Below are 17,209 nucleotides of genomic sequence, written 5' to 3'. Positions count from 1 at the left end.
GCAAACACTCCCTGGGAGCTTAGAATGAAATGTGATCTTAAGGGAAAAAAATTAAAAGCTGTTCCATAATGAGAGTTTTTCTTAAACTGGGAGTAATTACACTGGAGGTTCCAAAAGGATTGTATGAGGCAGGTTTCACATGAGCAATCAGTTGAGACTAGACCCCAGCAAAATAATGCCACTCTGAAATGTCTCCTACAGAAATGTCTGGAATTGTTTATGATAACAGTCGCTTATACATGCTTGTCACCATCACTCTGCAGGAGGCAACCACCCTAGAGTCAACCAGCAGAATGGATCATGAGAGAGGATTTGTGCAAATGTCACCCACTCCAGTGAAGTAATTCCATTTTAATTATATCATCCCCAGGTTAAGCAAACCTGTGTAATTTCACTTTGGAGGGAATGAGGCATGCTTGTGCAGCCTGTTCCACCCACTCTTCTGTAACATGCAGCTGTGGGACAAACACATTTTGAATAGCTGCACCCATTTCACTAAGGAGCGTCTAATGAAGGACTTCACTAACATGTTTGATTTCAGCAGTGAGGTCAGTGGTCCTTCTACCCACCCTAATTGTATTAGCAAATCCAGCCCCTGTACAGCATGAAACCACCCAACTACTCATACCCTATTGGTTGATGTAGGGCTTATCCATTTCCATTGCTCCAGTAGTCTCAAAGTGGGAGTCTAATAACCTTGCAGATGGTTTGATCTGCTTCCTCAGTTCCTTGCAATCACAACCTTGCAGGTTTATTTTTCCAGGGCTTTGGTTCTGCATTTTTAAGCTTCTGTGTAGAACCAGGTTTTGTGTAAATCTTATCATGCATACTGAGGGAAGTAAATGCAAGTGATGACTTGCATGCATTTTTGACAGATAGTAGCAGACTAGCACATTATATTTTCTTACTTTTTTTATTTTGAATTGTTTACAATATGTTTCCTCTTTTTTCATTGTATTTTTTTTCTGATTAATTCTTTAGGACCCTAGTGCGCAGACCACTAATCAGCTTCCTACAGGGGACCCTAAGTGTTCAGGGTGATCTGCTCTGAGACCACTACTGCAGAGCCATTTCCCATCATTTTTTAGGGAGTGCTTGAAACAAAGAAGAATACCCCAGTGTGATGGACAGGCACGCAGAATGACAGACCCAGGTGCACTTAGTATCATTTCCAAGAGCACCATAAGTACAGCACATTAGTCCTCACTTCTAAGCAAGATGTAGATTTACATATTTTTAGATTAATTTTGAAACACTGTTTCAGTGTTTCAGGGTTTGCACTCTTCGGATTACGGACTGAATATGTGAGTAATAGCAGGCAGTGGGAACATGCAGATTCACTCATAGTGGACAAAGATTGTTAATCATCCTTTTATCTTTATGTCCCATGAATTAGCAGTCTAGTCAACCAGAGTATATTTATGATGCGGCTATTTCCATATATGAGTTCTTCCAATGACACAAGAAAAAATCCCTTTGGATTGACAGCAACCATAAAATCTTGCTAATCAGGGTATGAAGGTCATCTCATCCCATTCATGTCATCCCAAAACAACAGCTTCATAAAGCAGCATAGTCAGCAAACCTAGGTTTGCTTTTGTTGTACAAATGTGGGGTTGTAAGTGCATAGTTAAAGATCCCATTGCCAAAGATAATATGCCTCCTGTCTTCTGCAGCTCGAGCACCTTGATTACAGTGTTGTCAAAACGAGCAGAACATCTGCTTGTACATCAGAAGATTTTCTTCAGTTTAATTTTTTTATTTCAACTGTCATCAGCTTTTGACCTTAAAATCTTAACCTGAATTGCCATGAGTCACACAAACAAGAGTTAGGGGAACAGGGACAAACAGCGTAATCATTCTGGAGATCAAGGTTGATAAAAAAAAATGTAATCTTACCAATATTAAACACCTTCCAATCTGTGCATTAAATATCCCTAAAATTTCCTTCATTCCAGAGCTACTTTATGATGTTAACATGAAGACGAGGCCTAGCTGCCCAGCCAGTAGAAAGCTATCCTACACTGTTCAAACCTGAAAATCCTCCAGAAACATTTAATTAAATATGTAGCTTTTCAAGCCTTATTCTGCAGGGTTTTTGTTAGATTTTGTTAGTACTTCCACATTACTGACCCTCCTGCTGCTTTCTGAATCAGTTACACAAACGCGTGCCTGGAGGCAAGGCCATCGGAGCAACCAGGAGCAACCACACCTTCCTCACCCTGCAGCCCTGTCCTCTCCATCCAAGGTGTCTCCTCAGATGGTACCTCCTGACCACTGCATTTTGCAAACTGGTTACTGAGCAAAAGATTTCCAGCTTCATCTTGTGGGGTGCAAACCATTGCAATTGGTTTTACAGAAGAGAATGAAGTTTTTCCCTGCTTTTAAGAGGGTGACAACCTTCAAATGGACCCAAAGGCTCTCTGGGTCAAAGCAGCCACAGGACAGCTGTCAGGGCTGCCCAGGTAGGGGCACTCGGGTCAGCCTCCCACTAGTAGGAGAAAGGTAAGAAGTGTATGTAAAGGGCGTACAAAAAGGGACTACACTATGCCTGTGCATCACCGTTACCATGAGTAACCACTTATACTTTCTTCCATAAAGCTCAATCTGAGGGAATGCAAGAGATTGGGTCTTGATTCAACCTGCTTTGTGAATTGGGCAGCAATTATTTTAAGAAATGTGCCTTTCAGGAGAGCATGAATACTCTTGGGAGCAGCCAGCTCTGTTGAAAATGAGCCCCAGAGCTCATTAGGGGAGAAACATGCAGTGGTAACATGAGACATAATGGGGAGGCATATTTCACTTCTAGCTTGTCCTTGCACTTAGCCCTACCTCCATTTTTTGAGGTCCTTCACTACTGCAGGGTACAAGCCCTTCTTACAAAGCCTCCAGTAACCATCTGGCAAGGATAGTCCGTCCTTATGATCCTCATTTTTTGTTACAGGTTTCCAACATCTTTAAAGCAAAGTTGTCTATCAAACCTTCAGTTTTTCCTCCTAGCACTGGAGAAACAAGACTTCTTCCCTCCAGACCCCCTGAGTGCCCTGCTCCACCATGCTGCTCCCACTGATGGATCTCCCTCACTGGGTGGGTGAGCTCACGTGGCTTCCATGCCGATGGAGGCACTTGAACCCATTCCTGGCCTGGCCAGAACCCACCTCCTCACAATGTCTTTGTCTCCTGCTAACCTTTGGGTTTTGAGTTTCTTGAATAAATGCCCTGTTAGGGTATACATTTTGTTGTTATGGAGCTCTCCTTTGTGAGAGAAGGAGTAGCATCACTCCCCTCAAGTGCCATCAGACTGTCTTCACTAGCGATCTTTTTTCTCTTTTTCTCTCTCTTCCTCTTGCTTGTTTTTTTATTCTTCCCTCTAGGCAGATGCAACTGACACATCACCTCTTCAGGTGGGAAGCAGCAGGTGACCATGTTAGTCAGACTATAAGATCAAATGAAAATATAGAGCAAAACTGCATGCTGCCCTAACTGTGCACGTTAAGGTTCTCTGTGCAAGAAACTAATAGGAGCTTTGTATTTTTGATGGAGGTGATTGCACTCTCCACCTTTAAATGAAAGGTTTTATTCTCTTGTCTTCAGCCGTCTCGAGGATGCTGTTTTTAAAATGGTAAATTTTAAAACCATAATCCACAGGAAGGTTTAACTGACTTTTAGAACTGACTTTCACCTTACCACAAACCAATTGTAACACATATGAGAGTAAAGAGAACTTTACTTCCCTGTCTTTAAACAGGCAGCAGATTGTGTCTGACAGCCAGAACAATGGCTACCCCATCCACCAGCGATGACAATATCAACCTGAACCGTGTGCCCATAGGCAAAGCATACACACAGAACTTACAGAACCACGTAGTCCACTGCACAGCTGAAATGGAAAATGGGTTTAGCTGTCAGTTAAGGTTGCTGCCTAATGCTTATGCTTTCAGCCCATTAACTGAGGAAGGGATGTACCCCAAAACAGGTGCCACTAGACCTTTCAACTGTGAACGCCTGACCAACTGCCAGTTGGCTATTAACAGTAGAAGATAAAACAAGGTTTCTGACAGACAAATTTCCTTTGCTGTCTCTTCCTCCTTCCATGGTTGAGCAGACTCTGATCTGAAAATGCTCCTATTCTGGTGCCTGACTAGACAGCACTACCCTGGCAACATGCAAACCTGACCCAGTTTGACTTGGCTGCTCAATTTTGGATGGCACACAGCCAACTTGCTACCAGTTAGGTTATTCATGCTGCAATAGGAAGCAATCTTCCTGACATGCAGACTTCCTTCTTATTTTGCCTGAGCAGCAGTGCAGGCAGTCAAGATGCTGAGCTAGATAAAGAACAATTTGACCCTGTAAAGATATGGGTCTTGACCCAAGGCTGTACTTCAGCTTCATTGTGCTAGCCAGCAGCAAAAATTACCATTACTAACGGCAAATCCTGAAAAGACAGAAAAGAGTTCTTGTAATAAAGAATTGCTGTTACAGCTCCTATAGCAGCACTTACTCCATATTCAGATGCCAATGTGTGCCCTGGAAATCCTAGGTAAATAAAATGGGCTACAGGAGGTAATCTAAACTGGAATTCAAGGTGCCACTGCAGAGTTTGATTACATTCATCTTGCTGTCAAGAATGCTAACTTATTAGAAAGGGCTTCATCATCTGCAGGTTAAACTGCTTATAAGAGATCACTTCCTCTCCCTTTTTGTCCTCATGGAAACTCTAAATCATATTTTTTAAAAAATCTGCATCAACCTGCGATGTGTTTCATTAGTCTGGCCACTTGATCTGATGTATAATATTATTCCTGGAGGACAGCAAGTTAGAAGAACTGTCTATCTGACCTAAGAACACCAAAGCACCAATACAAGCTTTGTGTTTATATAAGGCTTTCCTTAGCATGTTATCTGAAGGGGAAGGAGAGGCTTGGAACAGCAAAAGGAAAGCAATGGGGAGCCTATATTTTAGTTTCCAACTGGAGCAAAGATGTTCTGTTAGCACTCATACCCTTAAACTCTCAATTTTTACTCATTCTCACTGTTTGTTACACAATTGTATCATGGGTGTAGCTGTGGGACTGGTTTATATTCCAAAGCTGAAAGCAAGGTGGTAAGCACTGCAAATCTACCACACTGTTCAGCTGAGTAACTGGAAATTAAAGTCAGTGATAAGAAAGTGTACGGAGAAATTAAAATCATTGGAAGTTCATCAATAACCAACAGCAACTTAAATTTGGAGAGCTTGAGATTTGGGGGTGTGTGTGGTGTTGCTCTCTATTTACAAAGAAAGTACACAGAATTCTCTCTCTTTGAATACAGTAGGGACAAACAACAGGAGGCAGTTTCTTTGTTCAGAAAATCAAACCTGTTTCAAGCCAGCATTCTGTCCAAAATTAGAACTTTCTCTCCCACTTTGGATTTCTTCCAGGCCCATGCTGCTGGTACTTCCTTGGCTGCTCCTTGCTCTTTTTTGACTGCATTTTTGTTAGGTTCACTTCACACACATATGCACCTTTATGATCTAGCTTGAACACATCATCTGTGCTTCCAGAATGTCCCAGAGAAAACTTTTTTGATTGGTACAGTCCAGGCTTTCCTTAGCACCTCAGTGGTCTGTGACTTGGCAGTTTCTACTGTTTCATTTGTTGCTAAGCAAAAGGGTATATAATTATTTTCTCAGTGACATTATGTGAGAGTCTACTAGCCAGCTATACTGATGTCTGAGATCACCGGTATGTCAAAATTATGAACTCCTGACAATTGCCAGCATCTTCCAGCCTAGAAGTGTTGTATTCATGGAAAGAAAATAAGTTAGAATATGCAGGAATGCAACCGGCAGGTTGACAACACGATCAGAATTGAGGAGGTGAATCAGAATTATTTAAAGGTGTGCATTTCAAGTGGAGTATTCTTACAGCTTTAAATTGTTAGGTGCTAAGGTAGTGGAAATTGATTTGATTAAATACCCTTTGAATCTGAATTAAGCTACATAAAAATTTAATTCTTAAAAGTAGTATAAAAAAGAATTAAACACAGTTTACCTAATCTACTTTACAATTAATTTAGTTTCATATTCCTGAGGATCACCTTCTATGTCTAAAATATAAATATTACCTCCCTGATTTATTTCATGACATCCATGAAAATGAAATATGGCTGGTCAGTGTAATATTAATATATACTGACATGCTTGAAGCGATATGTAATAGGCATTCAGCATTGTTCTGAAAAATAACTCCAGTTGATGATATACAAACCAGAAGGGTATAACAATGCAATTCCTCTGCCAAATTTGCTCTTAGCAGCAGCAGTTGTTAGATGTGACTCACAAACACTGTGATTTAGTAAATGCTTTGCTGCTTGGGAGTGTGGCATATACCTAGCTGGTCTAGTTTAGGGATCAAATGGGAGCATTAACTTAATTCGTCAGTGGGAAAGGGACAGAGCAAGCTGCTTGGCTGGTCCTAAAGCTGGCTGGAACCCACTTTAATGAGAGTGGCAGTTTGATGTTTTATTGCTGGTGTCACTGAAAAGTAATTTCACACATTGCCTTAGAAAAATACATTCTGAGCTCAAGCTTTTGTAGGACTCCCTTTAAGCAAATGAAGGGCAATAACTGTTTCAGCCTCCAGATCTCGTGAATCACCATCACAGAAAATAAAGACACATCTCTTTCCTTGCTGGCTGTGCAAGGAGGCTGGCTTACTAGTGAACAGCCAACGTACTTGGATAAAGGTAAGTAGCATATATACTAACTTCTCCCCAAAATGTTTCATTATAAACCAAATCTAAGTCATATGTTACACTAGATAAATTAAGATCTAGTGATGGCAAGAAACATAAGCTAGCAGGTGCCCAGAAACATTTACAAGCACAATTACGTAGTATAATCTAATGACATCAAATAACAATAATATTTTCCAAATAGATTCCAAAATGCAATCTGAATCTTTTCTGAAACAAAATCCTTTCTGACTGCAAAAATCTTCACCGAAATCAATACAGCTTTGCAGGAGAGAAATACGTTGATTTGAAACAGTTTTTTCTGACAGAAGTTACTCAGAAAGGGTTTCTCAACTGTAGCCACTCCTGACCTTATAAAAACTTCAACAAGTTCTCTTAAACTTGAAAGCTGTGATGGTTACATGTGCAGTACTGTGTTCCTTTGACTTTTCCCCTTCCTTTAAAATGTAAACCCATGACAGATCCATCTATTTGTTTATCTTTCACAGTACAGAGCCATGCACATTTCTTGTCCTATACAAATGATTAATAATGTCATGACTTTTTAGCCACTGATTATGAAGAAACACTTTACTTCTTACCCTCTGCTTCATAATTTGAAGTCTCCCACCCCCATCCATGACACACAGGCTTGTCATTCTCTTTCACTGTCATTTCCTTCTATTTTATCTAAGTGTTTCAGAGTTTTCCCCAGGAAATTCTTTTCTATTCATTTTTAGTGCTTTTAAAGGAGCAAACAAGATGAAAGCTTAAGGAAAAAAATGTTGTCTTTCTTGACATTGTAAATATAGCTGATGTTTCCCTTTTTGTAGCTATGTGGGACGCAATCTGAAAACTATTAAGGTAAATAGCAGTTAGCGAAGCCTTCATTTTACAGCACAGCAGACACTGCTGAAATTGAGTATCTTTCTAAATCAGTTAGAAAGCAACACAAAGTCAGAACAATGCAATAAAGTACTTCAGTAGATATATAAAGCCTAATTGATCCTCTACGCAGCAAGACATGTTAAATATTTAACTATTTGTTGGTTAAACCCAGGAATATAACTTGATTGCCTTCTTATGGTGAACTTGATTGCCTTCTTATGGTGTAAACCAGGAATAACTCATTTGAAGTTGCATTGTTCTCATGTGGGAGGTTGCTAACCAGACTTTGGTAAAGCAGATGAGAGCAGTTTCCTTTTCTCTAGCTATTTTTGTGCAAAAAACAACATGCAGAACATGAAATGTCTCTCCACGTTTTTTACTGACACCAACAGCCACTGTGCAGAGAACTTGCTGAATGTTGTCTTCTAAAATCCCTACCTGATAAGTAACCCTGTAGTACAGCATGGTGAGAAAAAAAGATAATCCTATAGTAACAGGAATTCCTCCACCTTCAGTTAGGTCTTCTTAAGATATGGTAGTTAATCTAACAAGTAGGAAAACTGGAGAAAGAGGAATTCCCCTTGTTAGTATGGAAATTATAATTTGTTTGATTGACAAAGGAAAATAGATTTGTTGTATTAGTAACTTCAGCAGCTGAAGAGGACACAATATTTATAGATTTGGAGAATCACAGGACAACTGAGGTTGGAAGGGACCTCTGAATGCCATCTAGTCCAACTTCTTGTTCAAAATGGGTCCAACTAGATCAGATGGCTCAGGACATTAATCGATTGAGTTTTGAGTATCTCCCAAGGATGAAGGCCCTACAGTCATTCAGGGAAACCTGTTCAAGTGCAATGGAAATTTTCCAGTGATAAATGGTTTCTTATTCCCAAGTTCTGATTTGTGCTTGTTGCCTCCACAGTCCTGTTAATGTGCACTTCCGGGAAGAGTCTGTCTCTGTCTTCTCTGTATCTTCTCATGAGGCAGTTGCAGATAGCACTTCAATATTCTCTGCAAAGTTAATTTCCAGCCACTTTCTGTAGTGTTGCAGGAGGTTATTCTCTACCAGGACTTTGCACTTGTCCTTGTTAAACTTTCCGAGACTCCTGCCACCCTATTTCTCCCCACTGTTCGGAATTTCCGGCTCCTCTCAGCATGCCCTCTAGCATATCTACCATCCCCTGGCTTAGTATTATTGGCAGTGTTGTTGAGGGCGAGCTTCCTATCATCCAGGTAATTAACAGAGATGTTAAACAGTATGGGTCTCAGTGTCTGTCCCTGAGGGACATAGTGATTAACCAGCCAAGAGTTGGACTTCATACTCATGGACCCACAAACGTCTGAGCCCAGCAATCCTGCCATTTTCCCACCTGCTCGACCATTTATGTATCTAATCCATAGCTCACCAATTTGGGTACTAGTATACTATGGAAGACCATGTCAAAAGCCTTGCAAAGTGTGGTGCAGTCATCATAGCATCTATTCGTAGGAGTCAGTCAGTTTAGTGGAGTGACCTTTGAGCTGCTAAAGATTCATATAGTTTTATTGATTTTTGCCTGTTTCTTTTCATCAGTAGTTTTGACCCTTCTATTTATACTCAGTTAAAGCTTCTGGTTTCTGTTGTCCAGTTGACTTAGCACTATTAAAAAACTCAAAGATCATGTCAAGTGAGTGAAAGGAGACCATGAAAGAAGACCAGCACTGTCTTATGGCTTCTGCTACGTGGTGCAACACAGTTACATTAGAAACAGATTTTTCAGTCAGAATGCTATTTTTCTTTACTGACCAGGATCCATAGCTGGCTGAAGCCTCTGGGAAGGCACTTCGTGCTCTCCTCCTTAGAAAAGAAGGGAAATCATGTATTATGCTTGCAGAACCAAGATGTACGACAGAAGATGTGTTTTATTCATTGCTGATAGACAACACTTTGCAAGACACCATCAGAAAACGTCTTTAATTTCAGATGAAATATAATAAACTTCAACCTCAAAGCAAACCTTTACTGATTTCAAGGAACTCCATGATTTGGCAAAAAAAAATTGTTTATCCTTCTACATGGAAGACAAAAAATCTTTTGGGGGAAATTTCATCAAAACATTGGTTTTCTGCTGAAGAGCAGTTTAGCGAGAAAATATTTCTAATCTGTCAGCTAAAGCTAGGTGTGGTGAGTCACTGTAACCTAGATGAAAATTAAGTCCCGCCATTTACAAGTGAAGATAGAACTAATGGCACTTACCTACAGTTTGTAAAATGCCTCAAATCCCTCTAATAAAATGTCTGCTTGCAGGCTGCTATTAAAACTTTAGGCAAAATTATTCAAATTAACATTTCCAGTATATCTTTGAATAAATTGTTGTTATTATTACAACACACATAGAACAGTGTGGTTAGTCCATATGTTTCCTTACAAATTCCTGTAATGGAGGAGAGCCACACAAATTTACAAATGTTAGCAATAACTGGGTGATGTTAGGGGGAGCATGTAAAATAATTGCCCCAAATCTCTGATTCATCAGACCTCAGAGCTGTTTTCCCTGTGACCTCATAAATGCCTGATGTGCTCTAACAATTCTCCACTGCATTCTTTCTCAGGATATTGTAGTTACTTCCTTGTACCTTGCAGTAAAAATATTAGAATAGTAGCTCGTGTATTATTACCCTTTCATGACATCAGTTCTTGCAAATACCTTCTTAGCACATATCTAAGTGGTTCCCATTTGAATTTGTGTAAACATTTTGTGCTATTGAACTAGAAGTCACTTAATTTTGCACCTGTCCCTTCCTCAGTTTAAATAATACACACATATTTCTCCTTCCTGCTATTGTTCTCCATATAGGAAAAGTATGAAGATCCAGAATGTAAAACTTGTAAAGGAAATTACATTAATGTATATTGGAAAAGCACATTAATAATAAATGTGTTAGCAAGTGCCCAAGTTTGCTAGAGAAAAAAATCCAGTCCTCATTATCAAAGGCATTTTTTCATAAATTGCAGGTATCTGTTCTTCTTTGCATGTAGTCTACATCTAGTTACTATTTCACTCAATGGCAATGTGCTTGTTTTCTTTCTACAGCACCGATGAAATCTGTGAAGAAAAAGAGGGCATATAAATTATACATTCTATTTATTTAAAGTCCCCGTGTACGTCATTAATCATGAGGAATTACGTACCACATCGATGAGAGAAGCTTTAAATCAGTAGTGGTGGAGCCGTGGGGGATTCAAACAAAAGGACCTCCACATGCAGAGAAACATCTTGAGCGACATAATTGAAATGTGGCACTAACCAAAGGTAAGTGTCTGACGCAATGTATCGCAGAGTATCAATGAAGGGACATCTTGATAAATTTAAGGGCTGGGCCAACAGCTGGCTCGTAAGTTTCAATAAAGACAAGTGGAAGAGCCCATGCACTGGTATGGCTGGGAATGGACTGGCTAAGAGCACTCTTGTTGCACATTAGGCAAACCTGGTTAATATGCTGGGCTGCTTTAGGAGGGTTATAGCCAGCAGGTCAAGGAGATTTATAATCGCACGGTGTTCTGTGCTGGTGAGGCTGGCTTGGAAATATTGCATCCAGTTTTATTCATCTGCTTTCAAGAAGGATGTGGACAAAATAGAAAGGTTCCAGTGGAGGGTTACCAACAGGACGAGGGGCCTACAGCATATATCTGTGAAAAAAGGCTGAAGGATTTACTTAATCTGGGGAAGAGAAAGCTAAGGGGTGATATAACAGCTACCTGTCACTTCTTAGAGTTGCAAAGATGACAGACCAATTCTTGGTAGTGCTAGATGATACAACAGACAGTGACCAGAAACTGTGGCTTGGGAGGTTCAGGTTGTACATTAGGGGCATTAGAAAGCATGGTTTTGCTAGCAAAAACTAGTACAGCACTGGAACAGGTTGTCCGGAGTTGCTTCTTAGTCCACTGAGGTTTTCAAGATCGGCTAGAAAAAGCTGTGGCTGATGTGACTTAGTCTGAGAAACAGCCTTACTTCAAGTAGCAAATGGGACTGCATGACCACCAGCCTATATTTCTCACCTTCTGTGAACGAAACTGATCTGAAAGCTGTCCACTGTAATGCCAACAATAATCCAAGACCTGGAAAAAATATTACAAATTGTTATTGTAATTGTTGTTATTGGTGAGCTACAAAAAGAACTGAAATAATTCATCATGATCTTCACTAAATGTAATAGATAAACAGCTAACAGCATGCTTGGAAGCTAGAAAAAATGAGAAAAGGCAAAATTTGGGCACATAATCAAGGATACTTAAAAGTTTTTTTCATGGTCTAATGACAAATTTCAAGATTTGCTGTTGTGGAGGCAAGTAGAAATAGTCCAAGTGTCTTGGTGTCTATTGCCTCTTAATTGGAAAAGTATGACTATTTTTCATAGCTGCTTATCTTCAGGAAAACCACCTCCACCCCCACCCCCACCCCACTCCGCCCCCCAGTCACATACTCCAGAGGAATAATTTTGAAATTACAAGTTGCAAAAATTTTATTTTCAAAGTATTGGTAGAAAGTGATTGGAATGGTTAAGCTTTCTGATGTGGAGTCTAAAACATCTCTAGCTGTCACTGTAGAAAATGCATGGGAGGACACCAGTACCTGTCTAGACAAGCTGCACACTTCACACAATACCACTTTTCATGGCTGAGCATCTTAAATATATTTGAAAAATGCTTTCATATGATGATGTAAGATCTCAGAAAGAGCATAAGGACTATCATTCCTTCAGTGATGAAACTTTCATAACTACAGTAACATATGAAGATCTATTTTCTGTCCTGCTGCAGCGAAAAGGTGCAAGAACACGTAACTGACTTTCTGATTTTGCATTTAGTGAAGTTCAGTTTCAGTTGTGTTGACTGTAATGTGTTGGTGTAGCATGTGGGAATTTTCCCGACATTTCAGGAGTTTTCCTAAATACAGTGTCGTTGAGGTAATACCGGACTTCTGGCTACTGAGAGCTGTGGGTACCAGACTTGGGGTACCAATGCAAAACAGTATAACATGGATTCAGAATAGAAAAGTCCATCATGTTTAATAAGTATGATGGGATATTTGTTTTTTTATTTAGCAATTTGGTAATGTGCCTACTGTGAGTCAAGAGTAGAAAGTATCTTTAACAATGAATTTTCTTCTAATTATTCTTTTATGTGTAGAGGTGGATGGATGAAGGTCACTATGACCTCCAGGGATTTTTTTAAAACAATACATAAATAACTTCAACATTATCCTGTATTTCCATTACTCTTTGAAGCCATTCCAAAGATGCAATCACTTTGATAGAGTAATAGTTTGCGAAGTTCTTGAGGGTTAGCATCTTATGCTGAAAATGATAGAAGGCATATTTTTATTGTATCAGTGTCACAGTAAGACAAATTTTAATTCTGTGAATATAACCTTTTACACAACAAGGTGTTTCCTCAGTGTTATCTCTTCTGATAGCTGAAAGGTCATAGTCAAATGAAGTAGCAAAACCCGTAGCAGAGTTGAAGCAGAGCATCTTTTAAGTCCATGCAAGTTCAGTGTATCCAGTAGATGCCTGCTGTACACTGGAGTACCAACAAGTGCAGTACAGAATTCAGTAGGTATGCAACATGAATCAAAAGTTGTATTTACTTGCAAAGAATATCCATAAGAGAAATTCTGTCTTACAGATGGTGAACACAGAACAGAACTATGTTGAAAATATCTAAAATATATCAAGTAGTTGGACTTAGGTAAACAGTGCTTATGGGGTCAGTGAGAAACTTGCAGTTGTCCTCCTAATACATCAGAAATATATAGCTATATACTTCATTACATCCACAGTATGTAAGGAATTTTATTTTTGCATCATACACCATAGACTTGGTAAATTTTGAGTAATTATAGCCTAGGTGAAACTTATTCTCCTATTAATAAATTACTTTTTCTGGAGTATATTAATAGATTTTGTTTTGTAGAATAGCCAGCACAACCAGTGCTTTCTATCTAGACCCTCAGAATTTTCTCCAGTGTACATAGAGTTTGCTTGAACTTGTCGCTCCATATTTAACAAACAGGATTTTGAGATACAGTCCTTTTTGCAATGCTTGAACAGTTATTACTTTGTCTTGCCTTCTGCTGTTGCTGATTCAGCATGATGATATCTGTATTACCACATTTGATTCCAGCTGTAAATGCTTTGTAATACTGTGAGCTGATCTCATGTGATTTCATCTACCATGCTGCAAAGTGCATGTGCAACTCTCTGCTCCCATGAAACAGCAAAATACTGTTCTGTGTATTTGCCCAGTTCCTGTTCATGCTGCTGAAATTTATAGCCTACAACTACATTATGTAGTTTACACACACAAAAAATTGTTCTATGCCAGAAAAGCAGTATCACATTTATCATGAGCTAGAGGAAGTGCAAAAAGCACCAGCTGCCTTTCAGTAGAGTATGCAAGAATATTTTCTCTTCTCAGAAAACCCTTCGGACTTACTAGTTTTCAAATATTGGAGTCCATCAGTAAAAATACTCACAGCCTCGCTCTAGCTTCAAAAACATGACAGAGATGGACCCAGATTTAGCAAGACACCTTCACCACCAGTTTGCTGTAGAAATGGTGAATTCAGAGTCTCACTTTATTCCATAACTGCAAAGGAATGAAAAACAATCAAAAATGGCTGCAGCTACAGGCAGTAGTAGCAATCATGAGAGGCACAAGTAAAGACCACCTCTAACAAAGGTTAAGGTCCCTGCCTCTTGCCTTACCTGGCAGAAGATGAGGTGCGTGGTCAATGGTAATACTGCCACACCAGCAGAAGAGAAAATTATGTTCATAGAGAAAGACCAATACAAGGAGAATGGCTTCCTTGCTGGTCAGGGCATACCGAAATAACCTCGCCAATGAAAAGGCATGAATGTTACAAAAAATGTGGGGTTTATTCTCTTGTACAAAGAAGAAAATAAGTTAAATTAGACGAAGTCGCTATGAGCTTTGTGCAATAAATTGCAAATCTGCTATGGGCTTCTCTGTGCTTCTGGATGGAATTTGTCTCTATTACTCAAAAAGGCACTTTACAAAACATGTCTGACATTTTCAGTTTTATACCTTCATTTTTTCCCTTAGGGTCATTTAGGGAAACAGGAAGCATTCTCATTCATTATGTTTCTGCTTATTGTTTAAACAATGGCATTCTCTGAGCTGCCCTTTTAGCCACACTTACAAAGTCTACAGACTGGGTGCTTGGTGTTGAAACCCAATGGAAAATTCTCTAACAGCAGAAGCAATCAATGCTGAGCTGAAGCAACGTGACACCAACAATTTATACCAGTGGAGGTCTGGCTTCTGTATTTTCTTGAGTTTCTAGAGAAGTCCTGGAGCTTCACATATCTGAATGAAGCCTATTGGGATGTTTTAACACAAAAGTAACTCTGTTCCAAGATGAGGCATGTTTTATGGAAACATTCAAACACCCTGGGTTTTGTGAAGTTTTCAGGTTAATTGTGCTGGAATTAAAAAACTGCCAAGATCTTAGGATCTTTGGATTTGTGAGGCATGTAGGAAAATTACAAGATCACATTGCTTCTCATCATCCTCCTACACTTCTATTTCTGGCATGAGGAACGGCTTTGGAAGTAAAACAGCTTGGTTAAGAACATTTACAGTGGGTATGTGACTTGATTGCCAGGAGCTATTAATTAATTTCACAGCTGGAAGTCACTGAGATACTGTATAGCTACCAACCAAAACTGTCAACAGCACTTTTACAAAAGGCATCCAGTCTGAGATGCCTCATTTCTGGGACACTCTACCTTGTACCTGACTTTCTGTGCTGCCAAAAGCAAGAAAATCCATGTGAAACAGCATCTGAAAATCTGTCCCTAAATTTCCAGAGATAGCCTCTCCAAAACTGAGTCAAATTATCAGAAGTTTGGCTATAAGTACATATTTGTCTATAAAATACATGGAATAGCCCCATCACATAAATTTTATTTCTTAGCCCTTCAGTCTTTCTGGCTAGCAGCTTGGGAATCAAGTTGGCTAAATTACCTTAGGTGTTTCTAAGGAACAGGTTTCAGTTCTCACATGAGCTATTGATTAAGGTCGCTGCAGCATACAGAGGGTGTAACGCTGCTTATGCTCAGAACAGAGATGGCAGTCCCTCATGTCATTCACAGGAAATGTTCTGAGTTATTTCATTACGTAGTGGAACTGATTCAATTATTCAGTACTATGGTAATTTTCTATGTGCTTTCTTTTTAAAGAATATATTAATCAGAAGCATACTGGGCTATTTAATAGGATACCACACGTGTTGAAACAGCTGGGAAAAATTCTTGGAATACCTATGAACCAGCAGATTTGTTACTACCCTTCCATATTTCTCCGATTTGCCCTAATTCACTTCAGGAATTGTGACTGCATCCAGGATAAGAAAACCGGTCTGATGAAGTAAACAACCACGGATGTCGCTTTCTTCTGATATGGAGAAGCAGTTCTCACTTCTTCTTTCCCTCTACTCTGTTCTCATGGTCTCCTTTCTGAATGTGCAAGTTTAAGGAAAGAAATATTAAGAAACCAAACAGAAAACCAGCACAGTATGACTCTAACTTGTAGCTTCCAGGCTGTCTGCATGAATGTCCAGACTGATTAAATGAGCAGTCTTGCTGAAAACACACACTAATGGCCTGACTCACTGTTTATAAGATTGACCTTGAATATTTATAAGACAAAAACCACATGTGTAAATTATTCCATGCAGTTAACAGGAAGACTGAGCATTTATGCAAGCAAAATATTATAATAACATGCATGATACTCTCATTGGCAAACTGAGCACAGTGTTACACCTCTCACTAAATGACAGGGAAGGAACAGGACAAAGCAGAACACAATGCAGGGATAAAAATCACACCTGGCTTTTTATGTGAGCACAAGGGATAAGAAACACACCAACATGTCACCTTGGGACCACTGAAAATGTCTGAATGCTCAAGGTCACTTTGCGTAGAAAACCGTTTGCTTTTTGGACATCCACATCTGAGCAAGGGAGAAGAGAAAGCACAGCAAGTCCTACATTGCTTATACGTCTTATACATAGCATACATCTTACACTTCTGAATAATCAGAACCATACTGGGATATTGCTGCTTATTGCTGCTATTTTGGCAATATGCAAACTCTTTCTGTGATCTGGACATTTCTAGGTATCTCATCAGGACTTGGCAAGAGGTCTTTAGACAAATATCCTTGGGAAAGATATCACTACGACCCCCATCCCTAGGACTTATGAGGAAATTAAAAGTGGATAATCACATAAGTACTCCATTAAATAACTGACGTAGGAAGTCCTGACTTGGTTCAGGAAGCTGTACATCCACTCTGACCCTAAAAGAACAGTGTAAATACGAAAAGAATGTTAATGAAATAAATGGGACTTCAAATTGTATGCTAGTTGATAGGAAAGAATCGCCTGAGGGTGACTGGTTATATGACTCTGTAGATAAGAAATAGACTGTGGACAGAATAAAATGATGTTATGGAAGTGAGATACTTAAAATCATCTATCGATGGAAGAACATTTCTTTGCTCCAGTCTTTGGAGGTCAGAGGA

Source organism: Falco peregrinus, chromosome Z (genome assembly GCF_023634155.1).
Source record: "Falco peregrinus isolate bFalPer1 chromosome Z, bFalPer1.pri, whole genome shotgun sequence".
Lineage (NCBI taxonomy): Eukaryota > Metazoa > Chordata > Aves > Falconiformes > Falconidae > Falco > Falco peregrinus.
The sequence above is the reverse complement of the archived record's forward strand: the minus strand, read 5'-3'. Positions refer to the sequence as shown.